This window comes from Ranitomeya variabilis, chromosome 2 (genome assembly GCF_051348905.1).
Source record: "Ranitomeya variabilis isolate aRanVar5 chromosome 2, aRanVar5.hap1, whole genome shotgun sequence".
Taxonomy (NCBI): domain Eukaryota; kingdom Metazoa; phylum Chordata; class Amphibia; order Anura; family Dendrobatidae; genus Ranitomeya; species Ranitomeya variabilis.
In genome coordinates, this window is record NC_135233.1 from 933,911,336 (window position 1) to 933,938,120 (window position 26,785).

General features: G+C 41.4%; 1 long non-coding RNA gene across 1 annotated transcript; it reads right to left on the reverse strand.

Moving 5' to 3' along the window:
* Window positions 1-14,476: 14,476 nt before the first annotated feature.
* On the reverse strand, window positions 14,477-14,778 carry LOC143810036 (uncharacterized). Its single transcript, XR_013222614.1, has 3 exons — window positions 14,757-14,778; window positions 14,627-14,676; window positions 14,477-14,530 (listed from the first exon to the last, which is right to left on the reverse strand). It is a non-coding gene; the product is annotated as an uncharacterized LOC143810036 (long non-coding RNA).
* Between the last annotated feature and the right edge of the window lie 12,007 nt (window positions 14,779-26,785).

The following is a 26,785-nucleotide window of genomic DNA, read 5'->3' on the forward strand; positions in this document are numbered from 1 at the left end:
TATCGGCATGCTCAGGAGAAATTGCACAACAAATTTTGTGGTCCATTTTTTCCTGCTACTAGTGTCAAAATAAAAAAAAAAATTGGAACTAAAGTAAATTTTTTGCGAAAAAAAGTTAAAAGTTAAATGTTAATTTTTTTCAAAAAATTCCTGGGAAGGGTTAATACACTTCTTAAATGTGGGTTTGAGCACCTTGAGGGGTGCATTTTTTTTTTTTAAATGGTGCCACTTTTGGGTATCTTCTATCATATATAGACCCCTCAAAGTGATTTCAAATGAGATGTGGTCCCTAAAAAAAGATGGTTTTGTAAATTTTGCTGGAAAAATGAAAAATCGCTGATCGTATTTTAACCCTTATAACTTCCTAACAAAAAAAAAATGTGGTTACAAAGTTAAGATGATGTAAAGTAGACATGTGGAAAATGTTAATAACTATTTTGTGTGACATATTTTTGCCAAATTTCCGTAGTTTTTCACAAATAAACTCAAGTCATACTGAAGAAATGTTACCACTTTAATGAAGTACAATATGTTACAAAAAACAGTCTTAGAATCACCGGGATCCATTGAAGCGTTCCAGAGTTAGAACTTCATAAAGTGACAGTGGTCAGAATTGTAAAAATTGCTCCAGTCATTAATGTGCAAATGTGCAAACCACACTCAGGGGTAAAGGGGTTAATCAGATTTTTTGCCCTTTATTTTAGTTTTTCATGATGGATATGTTATAACCTTAGTTCTTGCTTTGTCCTATGATAATATACACCCATCAAAACTTATTAGCAAACTGGAAGTTAAAGGAGAAAACATCACTTCTAGTTTAAGAGTCCAACAATCATAATCATGTATTACATGACAAAGAGAAAGAAAACAGGATAAAGGAAGAAAAGCAAAACACAACTAGGTCTTCTCACAAAACATTTGTATGCGAGCCAAAAGGCCACATTCCAGCTGCCAACACTCACTTTGTTTGACGTCAACAATCGTTAAAAAATGTCTCTGGTTGCCAAGGTAATAAGCATGATTGTAAAGGATCTGCAGGTGTGGGAGAGCAGGCTCCGTCTTGCTTAAAATGGAAGCTCTTAAGTATCAGTCAAGAAGTTTGCTGTGTGTCTTGTAAGTGGCCTACAGTAACTTTCATATCAAATCACTTTCAAAGGAGAGATAACATTTCCGTTCAGTAGTTGTACTTAGATTTAGCTTGTTGTTCAGATTTATTTCTTAAAATTTCCATTTATCTGCCTCTTAACCTCTACCACCTTAAGGCTTTCACCTATATAAACAGCTTTTTAAATAGGATATATATATGTGTATATATAATGTACTCCCCATAGGCCTCCATACAATATGATGCACTCCCCATAGGCCTCAATGCAGTATAATGTACTTCTCATTGGCCTCCCATACAGTATAATGCACTCCCCATAGGCCTCCATACAGTATAATGCACTCCCCATAGGCCTCAATATAATACAGTATAATGCAGTCCCATTAGGACTCCATATAGTGCATTATACTATATGGAGGTCTATTGAGCGTGCATTATGCTGTAGGGAGGCCTATGGGGAGTGCATTATACTATATGGAGGCCTAAGGGGAGCTGCATTACATTCTATAAGTGGGGCTGCATTATATTCTATAGGGGGGCTACATTACATATTATGTGGTGGGCTGCATTATACACTGCTCAAAAAATAAAGGGAACACTAAAATCCCACATCCTAGATATCACTGAATGAAATATTTTGGTTGCAAATCTTTATTCATTAAATAGTGGAATGCTAATATTACAACCCACTGCGCTAAACTAAGGCTGAAATATCAATATACTTACTTACTTTTTTTTTTTTTTTACATAGTGGAATGCGTTGAGAACAATAAAACATAAAAACGATGAATGTAAATCACAACTAATATCCCATGGAGGTCTGGAGTTGGAATGATGCTCAAAATCAAAGTGGAAAGTCAAATTGCAGGCTGATCCAACTTCAGTGGAAATTCCTCAAGACAAGGAAATGATGCTCAGTAGTGCCTGTATGACCTCCCTACAATGCCTGGGCATTGTCCTGATAAGGCGGTGGATGTTACCCTGAGGGATCTCCTCCCAGACCTGGATTAAGGTATTAGTCAACTCCTGGACGGTCTGTGGTGCAATGCAGCGTTGGTGGATGGAATGAGACATGAGGAACCCAGGGCCAACCACACCAGCATATGGTCTCACAAGGGGTCTGAGGATCTCATCTTGGTACCTAATGGCAGTCAGGCTATCTCTGGTGAGCACATGGAAGGCTGAGCGGCCTCCAAAGAAATGCCACCCCACACCATTACTGACCTACTGCCAAACCGGTCATGCTGAAGGATGTTGCAAGCAGCAGATTGCTCTCCATGGTGTCTCCAGATTCTGTCACGTCTCTCACATATGCTCAGTGTGAATCTGCTTTCATCTGTAAAGAGCACAGAGCGCCAGTGGCGAATTTACCAATCCTGGTGTTCTGTGGCAAATGCCAATAGTCCTGCACGGTGTTGGCCTGTGAGCACAACCCCCATCTGTGGATGTCGGGCATTTAGACCATCCTCACGGAGTCGGTTTCTAACCGTTTGTGCAGACACATGCATATTTGTGGCCTGCTGGAGGTCATTTTGCAGGGCTCTGGCAGTGCTCTTCCTGTTCCTCCCTGCAGAAAAGCTGAGGTAGTGGTCCTGCTGCTGGGTTGTTGCCCTCCAACGGCCCCCTCCACATCTCCTGGTGTACTGGCCTGTCTCCGGGTAGTGCCTCCAGCCTCTGGACACTACGCTGACAGACACAGGAAATGCAGACATTGGGTTCATTATGTAGTGCTATTAGTACTGTCCCAGTATACATATCTGCCAGATTGTGGCATTGCATTGCAGGAATGCATGGATGTTAGGTCAATTTGGCCCTTATTTCCATAGGAGACCACTGTGGGCAGGTAGTCATTTCCCCTACCCATGCCATTGTACCTGTATCATTATGTTTTAAAATGTTGTATTTAATAAAGTTTATATATTTATGGGGCCTTTTGACTGCGGTTCTTTGTTCCTAAGTGGACAGTTTGATTTCACAGAAGTTTGATTTACTTGGAGTTATATTCTGTTGTTTAAGTGTTCCCTTTATTTTTTTGAGCAGTGTATATACATTAAGCTTTTACATGTTAAAAATTACAAAAAGGAAAATGGGTTGATGCAAAAGTTTGGCATCCTTGGAGATTTGTGTGCTCATATAACTTTGACCAAGGTTTCAGACATTAATTAACCTGTTAGGGTTATGGCTTGATTACTATCATCTTTAGGAAAGGTCAAATGATAAGGAATTCCCAGCTTTAAAAAAAACCCGGCCTCCTCTAACCTTGTTTCAAAAATAGCTGCCATGGGTTCTTCTAAGCTGCTGCCTAGAAATTTGAATATAAAAATGGTGGAGGCCCACAAAGCAGGAAAAGTCTATAAGAAGATAGCAAAACATTTTCAAGTTGCTCTTTCCTCAGTTGGAAATGTAATTAAGAAAATGCAGTTAACCGGAACAGTGGAGGTCAATATAAGGTCTGGAAGACCAATAACATTTCAGTGAAAGATGCTCTTAGAATTGCTATAGAGGCAAATTAAAACCCCCTCTTCACTGCAAAAGACCTTCTGAAAGATTTAGCAGACTATGAAGTTGTGGTACATTGTTCTACTGTTCATAGACACCTGCACAAATATAGCCTTCGTGGAAGAGTCATCAGGAGAAAATATCTCCTGCCTCTTCACCATAAAATTCAGCATCAGAAGTATGCAAAAGAACATATAAACAAGCCTGATGCATTTTGGAAACAAGTCCTTGTGAACAATGAGATTAAAATATAACTTTTTGTCCACAATGTTCTAAAGTTATGTGTGGGAAAAAAAGGGCACAGAATTTTCGGAAAAGAAAATCTCATCAAACATTAAGCATGGGGGTGGATCAATCATGCTTTAAGGTTATGTTGCAGCTAATGGCACGGGGAATATTTCATGGGAAGAATGAATTCATTGAAATTTCAACAAATTCTCAATGAAAACATAACGATATCTTCAAAAAAGCTGATGTTGATAAGAGGATGGATTCTACAACTGGATAATGATCCTAAACACACATCAAAATCCACAATAGACTAAAAGGCGCAAACTGAAGATTTTACAATGGCCCTCACAGTCTCCTGATCTGAACATCATTGAAAATGTGTGGCTAGGCCTCAAAATAGCAGTGCATGCAAGACGACCCAGCGGGCTACTAGGTACTAACCATGTGTTGTGCAAAACTTTTGCACTGACCCATTTTCCTTTTTGTAATTTTTATAATGTAAAAGATGAATATATATATATTTTGTGCCTAAAATACAAAGGAAATGTGTGATCTTCAACTTTAGGTCTTTTAGAGATAATTTCACCTTCAACTTGCTTAACTGTTCACAATAACAGACATTATGAAGATCGGTGCCCAAACTTTTACATGCCACTGTACTGTTAGTTGCATGCCAGACTCCATGGTATGTAAAGAATTGCTTGGGCCCTCATCTATAGTACACTTACAACAGTTGTTCTTAAACATACTCTCAGTCTTGGTCTTGCAAATGACACTCATATAAATGTTCAGAGAAGAGTGAAGCTGAGATAAAGATATTTTTTTATCGTTATTATGCAATCCGTCTATATGACACCTGGCCGTGCATAGAGCTTTTATTGCAGTAAACATGAATTAAAATCTTATCTGTACTTTTGACCCCAATTGATCTTAGGAATGTGTTACTGACTTTCCTCGGGTTGTCCGTAGAATGAAGAGTTCATGCTCGAGCTCTGTCGCTACAAGGTTTATACCCCACAGGATAAGAGGTTCAGGTGTGCCTGTATTCCTTTAGATCTGACATACCTGTCACATCAACCTTATAATAGGATTTCAGTATTTTATACGTACACACAGAGAGCACAAAGACAAATCACTGTTGTCGAGAAAACACAAACTGCATACTCCTGAACATGAGCACCAGGTAAGAACAGGCAGGTGCTGCAGGATTAGCACAAGCCTGTAACCCAGCGCTATAGACTGTGGTCTCACCTGCCATAAATCACTGTGAGTTTCAAAGGCAATGAAGGAATTTTGTGAAGTACAATACAACACAGCAAGAAGAAGCTTGTGCCCACACTGGGGAGTCATTGCTAGTGCTGACAAAGTACAGATACTACTTTTTATTATACCTATTAACCCACTAAGCACCTGATTGGTGCCAGATTAATAAATTACAATTACGGTAATATTTTAGAGCAGAGGTGGGCAATACATTTTCCAGAGGGGCCACGAGAGACCGACAGTTGTGGTGAGCTGAACTAATAGGCTGCAATGAATTCTGCTCAATATTAATAATAACATATTAATTATAATAATTTTATACAATATTAATTGTATAATTTTACATTGAGCAGAATTAATTATGATGACACCCTCCTGTATACATATGAGCACTCACAAATCCCCCTTATATCCAGTATGAGCCCCCACACAGCTCCCTAATTATAGCATGAACCCCCATACACACCCCCTATATATGACATGAGCCCCCACAAACGACCCTCCTAAATTCAGCATGAACTAACACACAACCTCCCATATGCAGTATGAGTCTATACATAGCCCCACATATACAGTATGAATCCCCCACGCAGCCTCTATATACAGTATGAAGCCCCATACACAATTCCTATATACAGTATGATCCCAAACAGGGACCCCCTATATACAGTATGAGCCCCCACACAGCCTGCTAGGTATTTTCTCAGAACCATCTTCTGGCTCTCCTGTGAACTTCTACCTATCTCTTTACAATATGTGACGATAGATTTCTCACGGAACCTGAACATTCTTATTTATTAAAGAATACAGAAACAAGATAAAGAAACATCAATTTGTAGACAACTTGCACAAGATTCTTGCCCGAGCATGCTGAAGTGGTGACAATAAGGGATATACTGTGGAGAATGAGAGGTATGGTAATTAGGGGTGTCCCGAAAGCACTGTCATATTACTGACAGGCAGCAGTACTCGATATTCAGGAAGTGTCATGTCTTACCCCCTTTACACACCTTTAGTCTGTGAAATCCTATGCAGATACAATGATCTGCCAAAACATTAATACCACTGATATGACGTGAACAACATTGGTTACAACATAACAATAGCATTTCTCAGGGGTTGGGATATTTACTAGGCAAGCCAAAAGTCAGTTCTTGATGTTAATTTGTGAAAGCAGGAAAAATGAGCAAGCATAAGAATCTTAGTGACTTTTCCAAGAGCTATATTGTGACGGTTAGATGACTGACTCTACAAAAAGGCATGTCTTGTGGGGTGTCCCCAGTATGCAGTGGGTGATACCTTCTGAATCAACGAAGATGATGAAGCAACTGGATGATTGGCACCAAAGACTCATTGATGCGCATGAGGAGCAAAGTCCAGCCCATCTGATCTATTCCTGCAGAAGTGCTCTACTTGGGGGCAAATTGCTGAAAAAGTGAATGCTGACAATAGAAAGGTGTCAGAACATACAACACATTGAAGATTGCTATGCCCGGAGCTGTGTACCCGCATGGTGGTCAGAGTTCCGATAGAGTGATCTATTTCAAGTGTTTGTTTCTGTTAATGTTGATGATTATGGCTTACAGCCAATGAAAACCCAAAAGTAATTATCTCAGCAAATTAGAATACTTTATAACACCAGCTTGAAAAATGATTTTAAAATCCGAAATGTAGGCCTACTGAAATGTATGTTCAGTAAATGCACTCAATACTTGGTCGGGGCTCCTTTTGCATCAATTACTGCCTCAATGGGGCGTGGCATGGAGGCGATCACCCTGTGGCACTGCAGAGGTGTTATGGAAGCCTAGGTTGCTTTGATAGCAGCCTTCAGCTCATCTGCATTGTTGGGTCTGGTGTCTCTCATCTTCCTCTTGACAATACTCCATAGATTCTCTATGGGGTTAAGGTCAGGCGAGTTTGCTGGCCAATCAAGCACAGTGATACTGTTGTTTTTAAACCAGGTATTGGTACTTTTGGCAGTGTGGACAGGTGCCAAGTCCTGCTGGAGAATGACATTTCCATCTCCAAAAAGGTTGTCGCAGAGGGAAGCATGAAGTGCTCTAAAATTTCCTGGTAGACGGCTGCACTGACTTTGGTCTTGATAAAACAAAGTGGACCTACACCAGCAGATGACATGGCTCCCCAAGCAATCACTGATTGTGGAAACTTCACACTAGACCTCAATCAGCTTGGATTGCGGCCTCTCCACTCTTCTTCCAGACTCTGGGACCTTGATTTCCAAATGAAATGCAAAATTTACTTTCATCTGAAAACAAAACATTGGACCACTGAGCAACAGTCCAATTCTTTTTCTCCCTGGGCAAGATAAGACCCTTCAGGCCTTGTCTATTGGTCGTGAGTGGCTAATCACAAGGAATTAGACACTTCTAGCCCATGTCCTAGATACCTCAGGGTGCGGTGGCTATTGAAGCAATGACTCCAGTAGCAATCCACTCCTTGTGAATCTTCCCCCAATTTTTGAATGGCCTTTTCTTAACAATCCTTTCAAGGCTGCGGTTATCTCTGTTGTTTGTGCACATTTTTCTACCACACTTTTTCTTTCCACTCAACTTTCCATTAACATGCTTGGATACAGCACTCTGTGAACAAGTCAGCTTCTTTAGCAATGACCTTTTGTGGCTTATCCCTCTTGTGGAGTGTGTCAATGACTGCCCTTCTGGACATCAGTATTGTTAACAAAAATAAATAATAATAAAGAAAAGGCATGGGGTCTCCCCTATTTTGGATAACAAGACTAGGTAAAGCCGGCAGCTGCAGCTGAAGCCATCAGCTATATGCTTTAGATTGGCTGGTTATCAAAAAATAAAAGGGGCCCCACCCTGTTTTTTAATATTTAAAACCAGCCAAGGTAAAGAAGACAGCCGGGGGTGGTATTCTCAGGCTGGGAAGGTTCCTGGATATTTTGACCTCCCCAGAGTAAAAATAGTAGACTGCAGTGACCGCCAAAAGGGCGCATCCATTAGATGCACCAGTTCTGACTCTTTGCCCGGTTCTTCCCTTTTTCCCTGGTGCATTGGCAAGTGGGGTAATATTTTGGGGTTGATGCCAGCTGTGTAATATCAGCCGACATCAAGCCAGGATATTAATAATGGGACAGCATCTATCAGACACCCCCATTGCTAACCCAGTAAGTGAAAAGTTTTAAAAAACAAAGACACAAAGGAAAAAAATACTTTATTTGAATAAAGACTCCCATGCACTCCCTTTTTTATCCAATTATTAAAAATAAATCCAGGAAGTTCTGACGGTAATCCAATAGTGAAATGTCCAACAACGCTCATCAAATCTTATGGAGTCTCGTTCTGAGAACATTCTCAGAAGGAAACTTCATAGTTCACTCCCATTCAGTAGCAGCCACAGAAATTCCCACTCTCCTGCCTTCCGCTGATAATCAGCAACCCTATTGAGTCTCGTTCTCAGAACGACACTTCATTGGGTTACTCAGCAGCCAGGAGCATGAGAATTTCCATGCCTACCACTGAACAAGAGTGAACTATGAAGTCTTGTACTGAGAACTTTCTCAGATTGAGATTCCATAGAATTTGATGGGCTTCCTGGGACATTTCACTATAAATAATTCACTTCAAATAAATAATTTTTTTCTGTATTTTTTTAACTATTCACTTACTGGGTTAGTAATGGGAGTGTCTGATAGCCGCCACCCCATTACTAACCTCTGGGCTTGATGTCAGGGGACATTATACAGCCAACATCAACCCCAAAATATTACCTTGCTTGCCAACACACCAGGGCAAGCAGGAAGAGCCATGTAAAGTGCCAGAATTTTTCTGGGGCGGCTTCAGGCTGCCATTTTTAGGCTGGGGGGCCAAATATCAATGAATCTTTCCCAGACAGAGAATACCAGCTGCCAGCTGTCTGCTTTACCTTAGCTGGCTATCAAAAATAGGGGAGACCTCACACATTTTTTTTCTCATTTATTTATTACTGATAAATAAATAAATGAATGAAAAATACTAATAAAAAAATAAATGAAGGAAATGAAGTCGGGTCATCCCCTATTTTTAATAAGCGGTCAAGGGAAAGCAGACAGCTGTGAGCTGGTCTTATTTTTCAGGGAAGGGGCCAATATCCATGGACCTTCCCAGCCTATTACTATCAGCCCCCAGGAGAGATCCCACATCATTTTTTGTAGGGTCCCCCTATTTTTAATAACCACCAAAGGCAAAGCAGATAGCTCATAGCTGTCTGCTTTCCCTTGGCTGGTTATTAACCCCTTCCCGACATGCACCATACATATACTGCTCTGCGGGAGCTGCGTTCCCACAAACAGCATGTGTGGCGCCACGATCACATGGCCTCATGCTGAGCGCTGCAGTGATCGGGTGCGGGTGTCAGCTCTATGTGAGAATTGACACCCTGCAGCAATGCCAACGATTAGAGCTAGCATCGATTGCAGACATTTAACCCCTCTGATGCTGCTGTTAGTAGTGACAGTGACATTGAGGAGCATTCCCTGCGCTCTTCCATCAGGACAACGTGATGCGATTTATGTAAATAAAAGAAATAAACTATAAAAGTACACATATTTGGTATCACCACGTCTGTAACGACCCGCTCTATAAAATTGTCCCACTAGTTAACCTCTTCAGTGAACATCATAACATTTTTTTTTAAATAACTGGCAAAAAACAATGCTTTATCATCATACCACTGAAAAAAAAGTGCAATAAGGCCTCTTTCATACTTCCGTCTTTTGTCTCATGTAGAAATCCGTCGAGTTTTGAAAAAACTCTGAGCATGCCCGAAAGGATTTGAAGTGCGGGGAAAAACAAAAAAAATATCTCTCTCTCTCAAATCCGCAAACTATTCTAGGAAAATCTGCACTCCAAGAGGCAAATAGTGCTCCGTCCTTCCCCAGTCTCTCAGTATGGCTAAACAGTACTGTACATCCACATGTGGGATATTTCTACATTCAGCAGAAATTGTGGGAGACATTTTGGTGCCATTTTTACCCATTTCCCAGTATGAAAATGTAAAACTTGGGGATAACACACAATCTTGGTGGTAAAAAAGTAAATTATTTTTCTTCACTGCCCAATGGTATAAAAGTCTGTGACACATCTGTGCTGTCAATATAATCACTGCACCCCTAGATGAATTTATTGAGAGGTGTAGTTTGTAACATGGGGTAATTTATGGGTGTTCTGCTGTTCTGGCACCTCAGGGGCTCTGCCAATGAAACATGGCACCCTCAAACAAGTGCAGCAAAATCTGCACCGTAATATGGTGCTCCTTCCCTTCTGAGCTTTGCACTGAGCCTCAAAAAAAAAGTTTTCGACCACATATGGGGTACCGGTAAACTCGGGAGAAATTGCCCAACAAATTTTGGTGTCCATTTTCTCATGTTATCCTTGTGAAAATACAGAATTTGGAGCTAAAAAAAAGATTTTATGTGATACATGTGATTTTTATATTTTCACAGCTTAACGTTATAAACTTCTGTGAAGCACCTGGGGTTTCAAGGTGCTCAATACACATCTAAATAAGGTCCCAAAGGGGTTTAGTTTCCAAAATGGTGTCATTTGTGGGGGTTTCCACTGTTTAGGCACATCAGGGGCAAATTTTACCTTCAAAAAGTCAAATAGCGCTTTTTCCCTTCCAAGCCCTGCCGTGCACCTAAACAGTAGAATTCCCCCACATATGGGGTATTGGAGTACTCAGGACAAATTGCACAACAAATTGTAAGGAGCAATTTCTACTGTTACAATTATGAAAATGCAAGATTTGGCGCTTAAAAAGATTTATTTGGGAAAAATTTTATTTTTTTATTTCCACAGCTCTACATTATAAACTTCTGTGAAGCACCTGTGGGTTCAAGGTGCTCAATACACATATAGATAAGCTCCCTAAGGGGTCAAGTTTCCAAAATGAAGTAACTTGTGGGGGGGTTGACCATTTAGGCACATCAAGGGCTCTCCAAACATGACATGGCATCTGATAATTTTGCCAGGAAATTTTACATTCAAAAAGTGAAATGGCGCTCCTTCCCTTCTGAGCCCTGCCGTGCACCCAAAAAGTGGTTTTCCCCCACATATGGTGTAATAATTATAGGGGATAACTCAGGAGACTCTTTGCGTGGAACAAGACAACTACAGGACACAGTTTTATAAGTGATAAAGTCTATATTATCACACGGTGATTTAAACAGGTGCAGAGAGAAACTCAAGTCCACAACACTTGGTGCAAATAATAAACGCAGCTTAGCAGTCTGTAGGAAACTTCAGAGGAAAATGCAATCAAGCTGAAAGTCTATGAATCACAGATATTCTTGAGGATACTTGACACAAAAAAATCCTTGTCTTAGTCCAGGCAGAGATAGATATGCTTATTAGGCAGTTCAAATCATATCTTAGCTCAACCAGGGAGGCCTGGTAAATAGTCTCAGGTTATTGCAAAGCAGAAACAGCTTACATGTCCAGCAAATGTAGATGGAAGTAAACACGAACAGCAGATGAAGGAGGATTACTGGAAACTTGTGTATGCAGCAGAAGCTCAGAGCAGAGTAGCAGGATCACCACACAGGTTCACAGGAGCAGGTGTATAGCTAGGGAGTAATCAGAGATCAGGAGCTGGATGCAAGGCAGAATACTCTAGCACAGACTGAAGGCTGGGGTGGAGTTTTATAGCAGGAAGACACAGTGCACATGAGACCAAAGACGCCATCTTGGAAAAGGGCAGTAATGCACAAAAGGTAAAAAATGTTCAGAGTCCTGACATTACTCCCTCCTTAGAAGCGGCCTCAGGACGATCCTGGATCTGGTTTCTCAGGTAATCTCTGATGAAAACGAGAAATCTTCTGTTGGGCATTGATGTTTTCCACAGGTTCCCAAGAGTCTTCCTCAGGGGGATATCCCTGCCATCTTATCAGATATTGGAGCCGATTCCTGCGAATCCTGGAATCAATAATTTCCTCCACCACAAATTGTTCTTGCCCATCAATCACCACAGGCTGCGGAGGTGGCACAACACGTCCCTGGAAGGTATTAGGAGATACAGGCTTTAGTAAAGATACATGAAAGACTGGGTGTACCTTCATAGTCCTAGGCAGCTTCAGCCGGCAGGCCACAGAGCTCACAATACCGTTGATCTTGAAAGGGCCAATGAATTTCTGTCCAAGTTTTTGTGAAGGAACATTTAACTTCAGATTCTTAGTTGCTAACCACACGGAATCTCCTACCTTGAACATGGGTGCAGGTTTACGGAATCTATCAGCCAATCTCTTATAACGTTCTTGAGCTGTGGTCAGGGATTCCTTCAGAACCTCCAGATTCTGTCTCATCACAGTCAGCCTTTCCTCCACTGCTGGAACCGGAGAATTAATTGGAGACCTAGGTAAAATACATGGATGATAACCCAGATTGGCAAAGAAAGGTGTAAATTTAGTGGAGGTGCTCTGAGAATTATTATATGAAAATTCAGCTAAAGGCAACAACTCAAACCAATCATCCTGGAGATGGCTGACATAACATCTTAGATATTGTTCCAGCGTCTGGTTGGTACACTCAGTCTGACCATTTGTCTGGGGATGGTAAGCAGAAGAGAGACAGACATTAATATTGAGTGCAGAGCAAAACCCCTTCCAGAATCTTGAAGTGAACTGTACTCCACGGTCAGAGATGATCTCATCCGGAACCCCGTGCAACCGAAAAACATTCTGTATAACCAAGTTCACTGTATCTTTAGCTGAGGGGAGGCCGGTGCACGGAACAAAATGAGCAGCTTTAGTCAGGCGATCAACTACCACCATGATTGTATTCATGCCCCCCAATGTAGGCAGCTCCACAATAAAGTCCATTGATATAGACCCCCAAGGGCGGGACGGAACAGGTAATGGTTGTAGAAGGCCCGTAGGTGCCATATGAGGAGTCTTGTAACGGGCACATACCTCGCAAGAGAGAACATAGTCCTTGGTATCCTTCAGGCAAGTTGGCCACCAGAAGAATCGGCTCAGGAACTCTTGTGTCTTCTGTACCCCCCTGTGATCAGCCAACTTGGAGTCATGTACCAACTTGAGGATCTGCAGACGGATGACCTCCGGGACGTAGATACGTCGATCTCTGAACCACATGCCACCCTTAAAGACAAGATTAACATCCACAGGTGGGTTAGCCTGAAATACATCACCTTCATTGGCTTCCCTGCACTCCTTCCACAAGTCCTGATCGTGGATAACTCTGATGAAATTGGCATCAGATAGAATGGTCTTGGACGGGGCTCCAGGTACAGAATCCGCAGCATGGATTCGGGATAAAGCATCAGCCTTCCCATTACGAGAACCTGGACGGTACGAGATAACAAATTTAAATTGATTTAAAAATAAGTTCAAACGAGCCTGACAAGGAGAAAGACATCTAGCGGATCTAAGGAACTCTAGATTGCGATGGTCAGTTAGCACTATGATCTGTTGTGCAGCTCCTTGCAGATGATGCCTCCATTCTTTGAAAGCCGCAATAATAGCCAGCAGTTCCTTGTCTCCCACATAGTAATTCTTCTCTGCTGAGGTTAGTCTATGGGAAAAGAAAGCACAAGGATGTAGCAGACCCTTCTCTCCAGTTCTTTGGGAGAGAATAGCTCCCAAAGCATTATCAGAAGCGTCCACCTCCACAATGAAAGGAAGTGTTGGATCTGGGTGTATCAACAGCGGTGCTGATGTGAAACAGATCTTAAGCCGATCAAAAGCTTGTTGAGCCTGTGATGACCACTTAAAGGGCTTTTCCTTCTTTGTCAAGGAAGTAATGGGACGGACAATATCAGAAAAATTTTGAATGAAGCGTCTGTAGAAATTTGCAAAACCAATAAAACGTTGGACCTCCTTAACGTTCTTGGGTACCGGCCAGTCAAGGATAACCTGAATCTTACCAGGTTCCATGTTCAGCCCCTGGGGAGAGATGATATAACCTAAGAATTGTATCTCAGAACGATGGAACTCGCATTTCTCAGGCTTAATATACAGATGGTTCTCTTTCAGATGTCTAAAAACAGTTTTGACATGTTCTTCATGTTCCTGTAGAGAGTCAGAAAAGATTAGTATATCGTCCAAATAGATCACTACAAACTGGTCCAACAAATCTCTGAAAATGTCATTAGCAAGGTGTTGAAATGTTGCAGGGGCGTTACAAAGCCCGAAGGGCATCACAAGAGATTCAAAGTGTCCATACCGGCATCTGAATGCTGTCTTTCACTCATCCCCTGGACGAATACGCACCAAATTATAAGCCCCACGAAGATCCAGTTTAGAGAACACCTTAGCATGGAGGACTCTTTCCAGTAATTCGGGAATCAGAGGCAAAGGGTATCGGTTTCGTACGGTTACCTTATTGAGTTCTCGATAGTCAACACAGGGTCTCAGGGTCCCATCCTTCTTCTTTACAAAAAAGATAGGTGCCCCTGCTGGTGAGGAAGGACGTATGAAGCCTTTGGCCAGATTTTCATCAATATACTCTTTTAAGGCTTGAAGCTCAGGTGCCGCCAAAGGGTATACGTTACCAAAAGGAATGGCTGCTCCGGGAAGCAGCTCAATGGGACAGTCATAATGCCTGTGTGGAGGAAGCTGATCTGCATTCTTCTTGTCACAGATGTCAGAGAACTCTTTATAAGCTGGAGGTAAAGAAAATACCTGTACATGTGGTTCCGTAGCCGTGGACTCAGGGACAGCTTCTGTTAACGCTGAGTTGCTCCTTGTTGGGAAGATAATCTCCTTGGTCTCCCAGTTGATAATTGGGTTCTGAGAACACAACCAAGGAATGCCTAAAATCACAGGAAAATGAGGAGAAGAAATTAGCAAGAAAGAAATGCTCCTGATGATTTGGCTCCAACAAAATTTCAAGGGGTATGGTCTCCTGATCCACAGGACCAGAGATTAAAGGTGACCCATCCACTGTTTCCATGGTAATTGGAGAGGCTCTTTGCTGAATTTTAATACCATGTTCCTTGGCAAATGCGATATCCATGAAATTGCCACCTGCACCAGAGTCAATCATAGCTGAACTGGAAATCCACTGTCCTGAACACAGTATCTTAATAGGGAGAGAACAGTGAGAGCTCTTTTCCTTCAGCTCCTTGGGGGGTGAAGTCATAGAAAGTGAATGGAATACAGCGTTTAAAGGCAGGCTACATTCAGAGATGTCAGATTCATCATCACAGTTGTCATACTCCCCTATTGCTGCTAGCACCTTGTTAGGCCGTATAGGACACTTAGGACAATTGATCAAGAAGTGTTCAGACTGGCCGCAGTAGAAACATAGACTTTCACAAAGGCGATGCTCCCGGCACTCATTGATCTCGCACCTCTGAACGGAATCAATGTGCATGGGCACCTCCTCCACCTCCCGAGAGGTTTTAACTGCAGGCTCTTTGGAAGGAAGGGAAAAGTTAGAAACACGGTTATATGCAGCAAATTTCTCCTGCCTACGCTCAATAAGGCGAATGTCAATGTGCACACAATGCTGTATAAATGTCTCTAGCTCTTGTGGTGACTCTGAGCGGGCTAGTTCATCTTTTACAATACTAGACAGACCCCTTTTAAAAATAGGCAATTGTGCATAACTGTCCCAATTGGTATCTACTGCCAATCTCCTGAATTCAGTGGCATACTCAATAACAGAACGTTTAGCCTGGCGTAAAGACAACAAAGCAGATTCAGCGGTTGCACAGCGATTAGGGTCGTCAAACATTAATGCCATAGCGGCCAAGAAATCATCCAAGTCATTTAACCGTGGGTCACGAGATTCAATCATCGGATTCGCCCAGGCGAGCGCTCGTGAGGTCAGTAGCATTATTACACACAATACTTTGGATCTATCAGTAGGAAAACGGTCAGCATGCACATCAAAATATAGCATACATTGATTCACAAAGCCACAAAATTTGTTGCGATCACCATTAAATCTGAATGGGGGCAACTTAGGTGGGCCAGCTGGTGGCAGTTGCCCAGAGGGTAAAGTCACTTGTGCAGCTATTTGAGTGCTTATGTCCTGAAAAGCCCGTCCATACTGGGACTCTATGCCAGCAAGTTTGTTTTCCTGGGCTGCCATGCGATTGCTCAAGTCCTGCAAACTTTGTCCAAACACTTGTTAATTGTGTTCAAAGCTTCCAAACTTCTTTTGCAGACCTTCCACATCTTTCTGCAGTGATCTAATTATGGAAAACACCTGCTCTAATTTGCTTTCTGCAGTCATTGTTCCAGCAGTCTCCTTTTTTTTTTAGGCTAGAGTATCCTGTAATAATGATAGGGGATAACTCAGGAGACTCTTTGCATGGAACAAGACAACTACAGGACACAGTTTTATAAGTGGTAAAGTCTATATTATCACACGGTGATTCAAACAAGTGCAGAGAGAAACTCAAGTTTTCAACACTTGGTGCAAATAATAAACGCAGCTTAGCAGTCTATAGGAAACTTCAGAGGAAAATGCAATCAAGCTGAAAGTCTATGAAGCACAGATATTCTTGAGAATACTTGACACAAAATAATCCTTGTCTTAGTCCAGGCACAGATAGATATGCTTATTAGGCAGTTCAAATAATATCTTAGCTCAACCAGGGAGGCCTGGTAAATAGTATCAGGTTATTGCAAAGCAGAAACAGCTTACATGTCCAGCAAATGTAGATGGAAGTAAACACGAACAGCAGATGAAGGAGGATTACTGGAAACAGGTGTATGCAGCAGGAGCTCAGAGCACAGTACCAGGATCACCACACAGGTTCACAGGAGCAGGTGTATAGCCAGGGAGTAATCAGAGGTCAGGAGCTGGATGCAAGGCAGAATACTCTAGCACAGGCTGAAGGCTGGGGTGGAGTTTTATAGCAGGAAGACACAGTGCACATGAGACCAAAGACACCATCTTGGAAAAGGGCAGTAATGCACAAAAGGTAACAAATGTTCAGAGTCCTGACATATGGCATATCGGCATGCTCAGGAAAAATTGCATAACAAATTGTATGGTTCATTTTATCCTGTTACCCTTGTGAAAGTAAAAAAAATTAGGTCTAAAGGAAAATTTTTGTGAAATAAATGTTTATTTTTTCCTTCCAGATTCCATTATTTCCTGTGAAGCACCTGAAGGGTTAATAAACTTCTTGAATGTGGCTTTGAGTTCTTTGAGGGGTGCACGTTTTAGGGTGGTGTCACTTTTGGGTATTGTCTGTCATATAAGCCGCTGAAAGTCACTTCAAATGTGAGGTGCTCCCTGAAAAAATGTTTTTGCAAATTTTGTTGTAAAAATGAGAAATCGCTGGTCAACTTTTAACCCTTATAATTTCCTAACAAAAAAATTATGTTTCAAAAATCGTGATGTAGACATGTGGAAATGTTATTTATTAACCATTTTGTGTGACATGACTTTCTGATTTAAGGGCATAAAAATTAAAAGTTGAAAATTGCAAAAATTTCTATTTTTTCCCAAATAAGCACAAGTCATATCAAAGAAATTTTACCGCTATCATGAAGTACAATACGTCAAGATAAAAACAGAATCAGTAGGATCTATTGAAGTGTTCCAGAGTTTTGACCTCATAAAGTGACAGTAGTCAGAATTGTAAAAATTGGCCTGGTCGGGAAGGTGAAAACAGGCTTCAGGGTGAAGGGTTTAAAAATAGGCATCTTTTTTTATTTATTTCTTCGCATTTTTTATTTATTTATTAGAAATATAAATAAAAATGAAAAAAAGAGGCATTTCGTCCCCCGTTTTTAATAACCAGCTAAGGGAAAGTAGACAGCTGTGGGCTTGTATTAATAGGCTGGCAATGCACATATTTATTGGTCAAGTCACAATCTGAAAATATCAGCCTGTAGCCGACCCAGAAGTGGCGCATCATTTTTCATGAGCCAATTCTGGCATTTAGCCTCAGCTCTTCCCGATTGCACTGGTGCGGTGGCAATTGGGGTAATTGTTTTGGGGATTAGAAATGGAGAGTTGTCAGTCAGAAATCCCCATTACTAAACCAATGAAAAAAATAAACACACACAGAAACAAAACTTTATTTGAATAAAGACTCCCTCATAAAAGCCTTTGTTCACCAATTTATTAATAAAATGATCTTATGAAGTAGTCCATGTTCATCTTCTTGGTCTGTGGCACCTGTGGATAGCAGTAAATCCACTGCTGTGCACAGGCAGCCGGCTGATGAATACTCTCATCAGTGTCGCCTGCTCTTCCTGCTTCCTGTTTCAGTAGTAGTCACCAGCTGGTGGCTGACTGGCGGTAACCTTGTCACCCACGATGACACGCTGTCCTCTGTATGACAGTATGGGAACCCGCAACGGTCCGCAATACCCAGCGGATGTGATTAATGGTGACTTCAGTTAGGTTAGCGCTGGTTAGAATCGCTGTTTTCCGCTCTGTCACACAGAGGACCGTGTGGGAACTGCCGGCTCTTCGGGCCTATCATTCACTTGAATGGGTTTTGAGCTTGGGATCCAGTTTTTTATAAAGTTTGGCTGAACCTGACGGTCCCGAACAGGTCTGCCCATCTTTAGCCCTAAGTCTTCTTAGTCCTTTCTCTCACTGTGTAAGTTTTGACTTAGGCTACGTTCACATTTGCGGCCAGCGCCGCAGCGTCGGGCGCCGCAGCGGCGCCGCATGCGTCATGCGCCCCTATATTTAACAGGGGGGCGCATGGACATGCGGCGCACTTGCGTTTTGCGCCGCATGCGTCGCTGCGGCGCCCGCGTCCAGGCGCAGAGGACGCAGCAAGTTGCATTTTTGCTGCGTCCAAATTCAATGAAAAAAATGACGCATGCGGCGCAAAACGCAGCGTTGTGCATGCGTTTTGCTGCGTTTTTGTTTGCGTTGTGCGCTGCGGCGCCGACGCTGCGGCGCACAACGCAAATGTGAACGTAGCCTTAAAGGGGTATTTTCAGCTCCAAATCCTATCCCAATATGTAATAGGTGTATTAATAGTAATTGTCACGATTCCTCAGTGATGGACAGCTCTGTCATCCTATCCTGTACTGGGACATGCTGTCAGTGCTTTGATTGACAGCTCGGTTGACCTATCTAAGACCTGGAGGTGCAGAGATTTCCACAGGTGCTCCCTGTTCTTGGTAATTGCCCTGCTATTTAGGTGAGCTGTCTGGCCCAGATTATTGCCAATCAAAAGCTTGTGCTTTCTGATGTGTGTTCATCTGATCCTTGTGCTGTAAGTTCTGATCTTCTGCTGCTGACCTTTCAACCGTGCTCTGACTACCCATTTGTTATTGCCCCTTTGCTCTTATCTTCTGCTGCTGACCTTTGGATTGTGTGCTGACTACCCATTTGTTGTTGCCACTTTTCTTATCCCCTATTTCTCTGGTATACTGACCCTGGAATGTGGCCTAACTTACGACTTCATATTTTCCCTTGGTTTACTACGTGCTCTTTTGGTATTGACCCCAGAAAGTCTGACTCACAGTCTGTTCATGGCTAGTGACTAGTATCACAATAATATTAGCAAATACCTCCAATTAGAAATATAGCTATAAAAGTGTATAATAATAATAATAATATAGTATAGTTCTTCTGATTATTTATGTTGCTTACCCCATGTGTAAGGCATTGCTCTAGCTTAGATATCCATGGTTACAACCACTCATATAGTGACAGTCAGTTAGTTGGTTGCTAGTGGCCGAAACCATGGATGCCTAAGCTACTGCAATGCCTTGCACATGGGGTAAGCAACATAGTGAATCAGAAGAACTTTACTACATTTCTAATTGTCGTTATTTGCTAATATTATTACTACATCTACTACATATTGGGATAGAATTTTGAAGATGGGAATAACACTTTAAGGAAAACAAAACTGTGTAAACTTGACCTTATTCACATGTAAAGCTCCAAGGAATAAATGGCGCTATAATAATAAATAATAATAATACCTGCTTCTGTTTTCTGATCACCATTATGATTGCTTTTGAGGTTGACACCAAGTTTTCCTAAAACCTGATACATCTAAAACAGTTCAATAAAGAACAAGTGGAGAACAATAGAAAGGTTTATATCTGTCTGAGGAACAGTTGAGGTTCTGTATCTCTCCTTAGTAGACAGTTTCGTCATTCCTAACTCTAGGAATAGAATCCAATCCAAAGAATAGCTTGTAGTTTCCGTGCCCTGAGGAAGAAGTTGTACCACTGACAAGTCTCACCATTCCTAGTGATGCCGTAATGATTCACAATACAAAGGAAAATGTATATGCATCATAGCAGCTAAGTAGATCTATCCAGGGTTGCCAGTTGTCCAGAAATTCTGGAACAGCCAGTACAAATAAAGAACTTTTTTGCACGATCCATAAAACATATTTGAGGAGTCCATGATTTTTTTGAAGTTTAAGAACCTCACACAGATTACTTTGACTGTAATTATCATCATTTTACAGTTTATAATGAATGCAGCTGCAGAATTTTGAGCTGTAGACATGTATCATTTATCATAATGATCTATTATGGTTCTCTAATGTGTCTGTAAAAAATATTGTCTGTCCATGAGTTTTTATAAGCTGTCTAAACAAAAAGTCAAGTTGGCAACCATGACTCTAGTTACTACCATAACTGTTCATATGTAATGATATCCATGTACACTTGTATACAGCCCATTTATTCCCTTGCTCTTTAATTTATAGGCGTACTGATAAGTGGAAGGATTGGGTTCACTCAGACCTCTTATGGCCGTATTATTTCAGCTTTTTTTTAGTATTTAGCAATACCAGGTCAATGTTTGAATGTAAAAAAAATAGGATCAATGGATTAATCGGGAGGGGGTTACAAATCAAACATTTACAGTCTTGGCCAAAAGTATTGACACCCCTGCAATTCTGTCAGATAATACTCAGTTTCTTCCTGAAAATGATTGCAAACACAAATTCTTTGGTATTATTATCTTCATTTAATTTGTCTTAAATGAAAAAACACAAAAAGAATTGTCCTAAAGCCAAATTGGATATAATTCCACACCAAACATAAAAAAGGGGGTGGACAAAAGTATTGGCACTATTCAAAAAATCATGTGATGCTTCTTTAATTTGTGTAATTAACAGCACCTGTAACTTACCTGTGGCACCTAACAGGTGTTGGCAATAACTAAATCACACTTGCAGCCAGTTGACATGGATTAAAGTTGACTTAACCTCTGTCCTGTGTCCTTGTTTGTACCACATTGAGCATGGAGAAAAGAAAGAAGACAAAAGAACTGTCTGAGGACTTGGGAAACCAAATTGTGAGGAAGCATGAGCAATCTCAAGGCTACAAGTCCATCTCCAAAGACCTGAATGTTCCTGTGTCTACCGTGCGCAGTGTCATCAAGAAGTTTAAAGCCCATGGCACTGTGGCTAACCTCCCAAGATGTGGACGGAAAAGAAAAATTGACAAGAGATTTCAACACAAGATTGTGCGTATGTTGGTTAAAGAACCTCGACTAACATCCAAACAAGTTCAAGCTGCCCTGCAGTCCGAGGGTACGACAGTGTCAACCCGTACTATCCGTCGGCGTCTGAATGAAAAGGGACTGCATGGTAGGAGACCCAGGAAGACCCCACTTCTTACCCAGAGACATAAAAAAGCAAGGGTGGAGTTTGCCAAAATTTACCTGAAAAAGCCTAAAACGTTTTGGAAGAATGTTCTCTGGTCAGATGAGACAAAAGTAGAGCTTTTTGGGAAAAGGCATCAACATAGAGTTTACAGGAGAAAAAAAGAGGCATTCAAAGAAAAGAACACTGTCCCTACAGTCAAACATGGTGGAGGTTCCCTGATGTTTTGGGGTGGCTTTGCTACCTCTGGCACTGGACTGCTTGACCGTGTGCATGGCAATATGAAGTCTGAAGACTACCAACAAATTTTGCAGCATAATGTAGGGCCCAGTGTGAGAAAGCTGGGTCTCTCTCAGAGGTCATGGGTCTTCCAGCAGAACAATGACCCAAAACACACTTCAAAAAGCACTAGAAAATGGTTTGAGAGAAAGTACTGGAGACTTCTAAGGTGGCCAGCAATGAGTCCAGACCTGAATCCCATAGAACACCTGTGGAGAGATCTAAAAATGGCAGTTTGGAGAAGGCACCCTTCAAATATCAGGGACCTGGAGCAGTTTGCCAAAGAAGAATGGTCTAAAATTCCAGCAGAGTATTGTAAGAAACTCATTGATGGTTACCGGAAGCGGTTGGTCGCAGTTATTTTGGCTAAAGGTTGTGCAACCAAGTATTAGGCTGAGGGTGCCAATACTTTTGTCTGGCCCATTTTTGGAGTTTTGTGTGAAATGATCAATGTTTTGCTTTTTGCTTTATTCTCTTTTGTGTTTTTTCCTTTAAGACAAATTAAATGATGATAATAATACCAAAGAATTTGTGTTTGCAATCATTTTCAGGAAGAAACTGAGTATTATCTGACAGAATTGCAGGGGTGTGAATACTTTTGGCCATGACTGTAGATACACCTCTGCTTAGTGAAACTGATCTTTGGTCTATACTGATGAAAATAAATCATTTAAATGAACAAATGGTATCAATCAAAGCAAGGTGAGATTTGGGGGAAACAAAATGAAACTCTTTGTCTTCTTGCGGTGACCCAACACTTTTCTAAAATGTGGGTGCTTAGCAAAAGAGATGTGGTCAAAAGTCATGCAACAAATGTAATATGTAATGTCACTTATACAACTGACATACATTATAGAAGCAATCTATGCCGGCTCATGCCTGCCGATAATATCACCTACTAGGCAAACCAAAGATGCACCAAATTTAGCAAGAGGTTTGTAATAAATTTGGCGCATCTTACTCCAGCAGGCTTCTGGCTCAATGTACAACAATCATCATAAATTCCCTCTAAAGGGAGACAAACTAATTTTGTTAAAAAAATGATAGGAAATGGAATGAAGCCTTGAGAAAGAAGGATGGGAATGTCCAGATGCAGAGTCACTGATGAGGTCTCAAAAACAGAAAAAAATGTGTGTATAGATCATAATTGCTGTGTACAGATATCACATGTATTCCAGTCACCAGTGCATCTCTATGCAAAGTAACCCGCAGGTATACGGCACTTCATCAATCATGTGGCGTGCATTTGTCCGATGCGGAGTTGCTACAGCACATGCTTAGTAAGCTCACCTGTGTGTCAATGTATGCTACTGCACAGGCACCAAATTTTCGGACATAGGGTGTCATTGGATCAGTAGTTTTTTAGTTTGTTGAGATTTTTCAACAAGTTTGGTTCTCAAGTCCTCAGACAGTTCTCTTCTCCCATTTCTGTTTTCCATGCTTACTATGGCATGCACAGATACGCAATGCAAAGATTGAGTCAACTTCCCACCTCTGGTTTTAGGTGTGATTTTCATATTGCCCATACCTGTTACTTGCCACAGGTGAGTTTGAAAGAGCATCCCATGCTTTAACCCCTTCATGACCTTGGGATTTTCCATTTTTCCGTGTTCGTTTTTCGCTCCCCTCCTTCCCAGAGCCATAACTTTTTTATTTTTCCATCAATTTGGCCATATGAGGGCTTATTTTTTGCGGGACGGGTTGTACTTTTGAACAACATCATTGGTTTTACCATGTCGTGTACTAGAAAACAGGAAACAAATTCCAAGTGTGGTGAAATTGCCAAAAAAGTGCAGTCCCACACTTGTTTTTTGTTTGGCTTTTTTGCTAGATTTACTAAATGCTAAAACTGACCTGCCATTATGATTCTCCAGGTCAGTACGAGTTCATAGACACCTAACATGACTAGGTTATTTTTTACTTAAGTGGTGAAAAAAAATTCCAAACTTTGCTAAAAAAAAAAAAAATTGCACCATTTTCCGATACTCGTAGCGTCTCCATTTTTCATGATCTGGGGTCAGGTGAGGGCTTATTTTTTGAGTGCCGAGCTGGCGTTTTTAATGATAGCATTTTGGTGCAGATATGTTCTTTTGATCGCCCGTTATTGCATTTTAATGCAATGTCGTGGTGACCAAAAAAACGTAATTCTGGCGTTTCAAATTTTTTTCTCACTACGCCGTTTAGCGATCAGGTTATGCTTTTTTTTATTGATAGATCGGGCGATTCTGAATGCGGCGATACCAAATATGTGTAGGTTTGATTTTTTTTTATTGATTTATTTTGATTGGGGCGAAAGGGGGGTGATTTAAACTTTTATATATTTTTATTTTTTTCACATTTTTTTTTACTTTTGCCATGCTTCAATAGCCTCCATGGGAGGCTAGAAGCTGGCACAATGCGATCAGCTCTGCTACATAGCTGCTATGCAGCAGAAATGCAGGTGTGCTGTGAGCGCCGACCACAGGGTGGCGCTCACAGCTACCGGCGATCAGTAACCATAGAGGTCTCAAGGACCTCTATGGTTACAATGCAGAAGCATCGCTGACCCCCGATCATGTGACGGGGGTCGGCGATGCGCTCATTTCCGGCCGCCCGGCCGGAAGCGCCGGCTAAATGCCGCTGTCTGCGTTTGACAGCGGCATTTAACTAGTTAATAACGCGGGTGAATCGCAATTTCACCCACCGCTATTGCGGGCACATGTCAGCTGTTCAAAACAGCTGACATGTCCCGGCTTTGATGCGGGCTCACCGCCGGAGCCCGCATCAAAGCAGTGCTTCTGACCTCGGACGTACTATCCCGTCCGAGGTCAGAAAGGGGTTAAACAAAGTTGTTTATCCACAATTTTGGAAATATGCTAACAATTTTATCTGGCCCATTTTGGGAGGTTTTGTGTGAAATTATGTTCAATTTGCTTTTTATTTTGTTTTTTGTGTTGTTCCAATACACAAAAAATAAACATATGTAATTGCAATAATTTTCTGTTAGAAATACTTCATTTTCTGGAACAATTTCAAGGGTGCAAACATCTTCGGCCATGACTGTATATAATATTGTTTTAAATATTGTTATAGCAAAACAACAAAAATCAAGATAGGACAAGTTAAGCCACAATACAACAGAGCAATTTGTGGGAGCAGCTGTCACAAGTGTGTCACGCCAACCTAGGAGATCTGGGGGTAGAAGATCTCTGCGTATTGTGAATCGCAGATCTTCCATTTAGCCTGGGTGTTTGGATTCATATTAAATGAATTTGGTTTCCTTTGGTGCTGAAAAGGTTAATGACCCTTTCAATGCTGGTAAGAAACATGGAGCTCCATTTCAGCTATTCTTGATGTGGTCATTAACTCTTCCTTGCCAGAGAAAGCTCTGCTTCCTTGCTCTTAGGAGATGCTCTTAGGAGTTCGTTGTTGCTATTCCAAATTTGTCTTCCTGTGCTGTGTGCTTAAGCTAAGTATTTGTAGAGAAGTTGTTGTGGAGGTGTTCTTTTGTATGTGTGTGTTTATCTCCTGGTGCTTGTTCCCGTATAGTTTATTCCTCCCTGTCCCTATCCTCCTCCCTATTGTTGGTTAGTGCTTTCTTATGACAGAGGGTTTCTGCTATCCCTGTTTTGTCTTTTGTGTCTTGTTCACATTTCATTATTGTGCCCGGCTCCTTAGGGTGGGTGAGAGGACAGACCAGGGATTAACAGGAGCATAATGAGGTCAGAGGCTCAGGCTTCTATACTATCCAGAGTACAGGGATAGTTAGGGTCCCAGTTCCAGGGACAGGTTGAGGCCCCCTCCCCTACCTAATACCATATCTGTGGGGTAAGGCTATTGTCAAGTTCATAGGCACGGTCACAGAATAAGTTGGCCAAAAATATTAGAAGACTTGGCTGGCCAATCTTTACTGTACTTATTAGCCAACTAAACTTGCTGATATGTATGGCTACGAAGGATGCCACGTCCTAGGAGTCCCAACTGGGATCAAAAGTGAGCAAACTCAAGAATGACTCTTGCTCCTTTTGTTTTAAAGCCCATAAAACCTCTTTCACATTAGATTCAATGCTGTAAATTATAGTAGATATTATTTAGCACATAAAACATTGTTTTTCACTTCCAGAGAACATACAAAAACATCTGGAATATTAGGTTCAATTCTGAGTACTAGATACTCTGGAGTTAGAAATCGTACAAAGAAGAGCCACAAAACGGATAAGAAGCACGGAGGGATCTTAGTTAGATTCGCAGGGCCCAGCACGCATTGCAACAATGACTTTGTGCTGGGCCTAGTAATAAGAAGAAGCGATGGACAAGGCTTCTGGACAAGGGCACTCCAAATCTTTTTGCCCAACTCTACAAGAATTTGAGTGAAGTCAATGATGAAACACAGGACAAAAACACACAGAGAATTGACATGCTGCAAATTATTTTCTGCACCAAATCTGCAAGTCACAAATAAGCTACGTGTGAATGACACTTCAAGTTTTCTCATTCGCTTTGCAGGATTGCTTCAAGTTTTGCTATGTCTGCAATGTGTGCTCAAGCCCTTAATCTGTGGACCTCAGGAGCAGGTTACAGTGGGAACCTTTGATGGTCTCAAAAAGACTTCAATGCATTTTTTTTTTCTAAGAAAGAAAACAACATAAATAATTATTCTTGTTCTGAATATTTGATTCAGGTCTGGGCACTTAGAATTCATAGGGAAAAATCTGCACTTTTATGGCAGATTGCTTCAGGCATTATAAGTGTGGGTATACCCCATTCCCTTTCTCCTTTTCCATCATTTGATTGAACTTGATGACAATGAATCTTTTTCTCAGCCGTACTATGAAAAACATAAAGCACATCTGAACTTATCATTATCTGTCTATAATATACATAAAA